Below are 5,048 nucleotides of genomic sequence, written 5' to 3'. Positions count from 1 at the left end.
CCCCCCCCATAGCTAGCAATCCAAAACAGTTCAGTGGAGCCTGAGTGGTGGGTGTTGCCTTCTGACACACTTCTGGTGATCTCAGGGGGTATGGTATATGCAAATAAGTTATGCTTATGAGTTAAGCTAATGAGCTCCTGCACATCTTTTTCTACGAAATGGCCCCTGATGTTACTTATTTCCATGCCCTCCAAAGCATCGCCTGCACATCCCCATGTATTACAGCACTGTTAAAGGGAAAGGACATTTCCCCTTCAGGTTGTTATCCATTGTTGCCGACTTCCAGGGAGGAACCTGGAAAGCTCCAGGGATTACAACTGATCTCAAAAAGGGAAGCAGGGGTGGAAAGGCCACTCTGGAGGACAAACTCTATGGTACACCACAGACCATCATGCAAAACCCCTCCCCAAGTTCTCCCCTACACAGGCACCGCCTCCAAATCTGAGGGAGTTTCCCAGACTGCAGTAGGAACCCCTTTCCCCCCTATCAAATCAGGGCTGGCTTACAGCCACCCCACGGGGTTTTCAAGGCAAGAGACCTTCAGAGGTGGTTTGCCATCGCCTGCCTCCGCATAGCAACCCTGGACTTCCTTGGTGGTCTCCCATCCAAGTGCTCACCAGGACCAACCCTGTTTAGCCTTTGAGATCTGATGAGACTGGGCCAGCCTGTGCCATTGAGATCAAGAACAAGCCCTGATTCTGCGTGAGCACGGCCAGCACGAAAACGGTGATGCTCTGTCTTCTTGGTGCTTAGGGGGGGGGGTCAACAGTGGGAGGGCTTCTAGTGTCCTGGCCCCACTGCTGGACCTCCTGATGGCACCTGGTATTTCTGGCCACCGTGTGACACAGGAGTGTTGGACTGGATGGGCCTTTGGCCTGATCCAACATTGGCGTCTCTTATGTTCTTATTAATGTAACCTCCTGCGACTGTCACGTCCCTAGCCCTTATGATCGCAAAGGTATGTCTGAAAGGGTGCTCACAATCCTCAGAAGCTATAGGAGAAGCTGAGCAAGATTCCCAGGGGCCATGGGTTCCTCCCCCTCCCCAGGAATCCCACATTTCAATAACTCTCTGTATAAAGTAGTATTTCCTTTCCTCCCTTCCAAACCTACTGCCCGTCAGCTTCATGGGACGCCCTGGAGTTCTAGCCTTTTGGGAGGGGGGGGATCTATCTTTGCCAACTCTCTCCACCCCATACATAATTTTAACTGGAAATGTTTTTAACTATTATTTTAAGCCACCCGGAACCACAAGGAAAGAAGGGATCTAAACATTTTAATTAATCGATCAATAATACTGTATTGATTGCCTGCCTCTCGTGATGCCCAAGGCTTGGCATCGCACACGTACTTACCATGGTTTCTCTGCTGTTGATCGCCGACCCGGTACACTTCGCAATCACTTTATCGATGCACTTCTTGTGAATGGCAGCATTGCATTCTGGGGGGGAAGTGAGAAAGGACCTTGAAGAAGACCATTTTAAGCAAGGCAGGAGCTGCGATACAAAGTGTAATGCATTGCAGCCGTTTACAGGACAAACAATGGTCACGCTACTTTCTTGCATGAGTGAAGGTCTGCATGGGGGGGGGGCTCCAAAAGAGGCTGTTTGGGTTGCCAATCTCCAGGTGGGCATACAAAAATATATATCACTGTGTACAATGAATATAAGGGGCTGTGGTGGCTCAAGTGGTTAAGACGCTGAATTGCAGGCCAGAAGGTCGGTAGCTCGGCAGTTCGGGACCCGAGTGCCACGTGACTATTTTTTAAGGTGGTAGAGCACCATCTTTGGATGTGTATCAGGTGATGGGGATGATGGCCCACTAACCCTTTCTTCTTGGCACCCAAGAAAATTAAGAAATGAATATTTGAAAAGTGGGGTATCAAGGCTCAGTGGGAAAGTAACTGCTTTATATGCAGAAGGTTCCCCGCGTTCTGTCTTAGCCGGCTCCTCCGTCTAGGGCCACTTCTGTTTAGATTCCAAGATCTGATGAGATTGGCCTAGCCTGGGCCCTCCAAGTCAGGGAAGGGAAACAGCGATATAGGTCGAATCTGCATTTGCATTTTTAAATCCGTTTCGTGCTGCTGCGACGCTGTCTTTCTCTATGCTTTTTTGAACGTTGCTTGGAGAAGGTTCGTTTAAAGCAGTGCGGAAAAATATATTTCACCCAAACAATACATGGAGAAAAATATGTTTCACCCAAACAATACTGACAATGTGCTGTCTGAATGCAAACCTGCCCTCGATGTATTGTTTGGGTGAAACATATTTTTGATAGTATTTGATACCAATATTTAGACAACAGTATTGAAAAATATTAAAAGAAAAATAATAAAGCATAAAATTGTTCTACCATAAACATATATTTATTGTACACAGTGATACATATTTTTGTATGTCTCCCTAACACTGTGACCCTCAGTTTTTGTATTAATCTCCAGGTAGGGGCTGAAGTTATCCCAGAATGGCAACTGATTGGAATACAGAGATCTGTCCCTTTGGAGAAAAATCTAGAGTTGAGTCCAGGAGTACCTTACAGTCCTATCTGGCAGCTGGCGGGGGGATCCTGGGTCCTTTCCGGGATGTCTGCCGTGCGCCATTTGCGTGCACAACACCATGACATCACCCGGAAGTGACATAATTACGTCGCCAATGTCGGGAGGGCGACGCTCTCGGTTCTGAGCAAACCTCTATGGCTTGTCGCCAGTTCTACCATCTACCCTCCGAGGCGATCTTCGTGGGTTTGTCGTGAAGACAGAATGGAGGAGAGGAGAAGAAGGTTCAAATACTAGGGAGAAAGGTGGGGTGTCGTGGTTAAGAGTGTCGGCCTGGTCTCGGGTTCGAATCCCCACTCGTGCGACAGAAGCTCGTTGGGTGACCTTGGGCCAGTCACACCCTCTCAGCCTCACCTACCTCGCAGGGTTGTTGTGAGGATAAAACGGAGGAGAGAAGAATGAATGTAAGCTGCCTAGGGTCCCCATTGGGGAGAAAGGTGGGGTTTAAATGAAATAATAAGTGATTGGATTTATACCCTGCCCTTCACTACCCAAAGGTGTCTCAGAGCGGCTTACAATCTCCTTTCCCTTCCCCTCCCCACAACAGACACCCTGTGAGGTAGGCGGGGCTGAGAGAGCTCTTTCGAGGACTGTCCTTGAGAGAACAGCTCTGAAAGAACTTGTGACTGACCCAAGGTCACACCAGCAGCTGCATGTGGAGGAGTGGGGAATCAAAGCCGGTTCTCCCGGATTAGAGTCCGTGCTCCTAACCACTACACCAAACTGACTCTGTACTTGGAGTGGCACTGGCATGGAATGCGGCTTCAATGACATCTTTTAATTTTGATTATTTTTTAAGGTGAGGATTTTGATTATTTTTTAAGGTGGTAGAGCACCCGCTTTGGATGTGTATCAGGCGATGGGGATGATGGCACACCAACCTTTCCTTCTTGGCACCCCAAGAAAATTAAGAAATGAATATTTGAAAAGTGGGGTATCAAGGCTCAGTGGGAAAGTAACTGCTTTATATGCAGAAGGTTCCCCGCGTTCGGTCTTAGCCGTCTCCTCCGTCTAGGGCCACTTTCTGTTTAGATTCCAAGATCTGATGAGATTGGCCTAGCCTGGGCCCTCCAAGTCAGGGAAGGGAAACAGCGATATAGGTCGAATCTGCATTTGCATTTTTAAATCCGTTTCGTGCTGCTGCGACGCTGTCTTTCTCTATGCTTTTTTGAACGTTGCTTGGAGAAGGTTCGTTTAAAGCAGTGCGGAGGCGCAATGACAGCGGAGCTGCCACGAGAGGGCGATAAACATATGCAGACATGGGAAAGTATGCTAGCACTGTTGAGGTGTGGAAACGAAAGCAAATGTAGACAGCTTTTTTGAAGACGGAGTCAGAAGGCTGGGACACCAGTGGGGAAGACAAATGTGGATACGACCATAGTTAAGAAGCTGAGCTAGAGCGAAAACCCGGTGTGGAAAAGCCCTTATCTTCTCTCCCTATGTAACATACAAGAGGTACTGCAAGATCTACTATGGTAATTAGTAAGATTAATACAATGAAAATAATCAAGCGATAATTAATAACACCATTACATAATAATTAAAAATATAATATAATGAAGACTTACGCCGGCATTGGTAGCCTTGCTTGTTAAGACCCCTGGAATAAAAAGGGAGGAAAGGGTGTTAGTACAGGCTCTGCCGGTCATATATATTTAAGAGGAGTGAAAATTAAATGTTTACGCAACTATTACTGTATGTTGGCATTAGGACCCAGAAGGATCCAGCCACTATCCACAAAGTGGAAAATTTCCTTGGTTTTGTCTTCTCTTTCCATAATACGAACATAAGAGAAGCCATGTTGGATCAGGCCAGTGGCCCCTCCAGTCGAACACTCGATGTCACACAGTGGCCAAAACCCAGGTGCCATCAGGAGGTCCACCAGTGGGGCCATAAGAACATAAGAGAAACCATGTTGGATCAGGCCAAAGGCCCATCCAGTCCAACCCTCTGTGTCACACAGTGGCCAAAACCCAGGTGCCCTCAGGAGGTCCACTGGCGGGGCCTTAGGAACATAAGAGAAGCCATGTTGGATCAGGCCAAAGGCCCATTCAGTCCAACACTCTGTGTCACACAGTGGTCAAAACCCAGGTGCCCTCAGGAGGTCCACCAGCAGGGCCTTAGGAAAATAAGAGAAGCCATGTTGGATCAGGCCAATGGCCCATCCAGTCCAACACTCTGTGTCACACAGTGGCCAAAACCCAGGTGCCATCAGGAGGTCCACCAGTGGGGCCATAAGAACATAAGAGAAACCATGTTGGATCAGGCCAAAGGCCCCTCCAGTCCAACCCTCCAAACTTATTTGTTACAAGGGCCGGATCTTACATAAATGTCACTTTGTTGGGCCGGGCCATGTGTGCCATAAAATGTAATGCCAGGTACCGGAGATAGAAACTGTCTAAAAGACAGCAGCTGGTAAGCTCCAAGTTGGTGTATTCTCACTGCGAGGCCCCACGGGCTGGGAAGGGGGTACAGAGGAAAACCCACAGAGGCAG

General features: G+C 48.2%; 1 long non-coding RNA gene across 1 annotated transcript in view; it reads right to left on the bottom strand.

The window, feature by feature from the left end:
* The window catches only part of LOC107110691, a 4,717-nt gene extending 561 nt beyond the window's left edge, over positions 1-4,156 (bottom strand). Inside the window, exons 1-2 of the long non-coding RNA XR_001482530.1 lie at positions 4,122-4,156; positions 1,355-1,440 (exon numbers count right to left, since the gene is read on the bottom strand). This is a non-coding gene — a long non-coding RNA (uncharacterized LOC107110691). The remainder of the gene's footprint in view (positions 1-1,354; positions 1,441-4,121) is intronic.
* Between the last annotated feature and the right edge of the window lie 892 nt (positions 4,157-5,048).

This window comes from Gekko japonicus, unplaced genomic scaffold, assembly GCF_001447785.1.
Source record: "Gekko japonicus isolate JY-2015 unplaced genomic scaffold, Gekko_japonicus_V1.1 scaffold5050, whole genome shotgun sequence".
Classification (NCBI taxonomy): Eukaryota; Metazoa; Chordata; class Lepidosauria; order Squamata; family Gekkonidae; genus Gekko; species Gekko japonicus.
The sequence above is the reverse complement of the archived record's forward strand: the minus strand, read 5'-3'. Positions and strand labels throughout refer to the sequence as shown.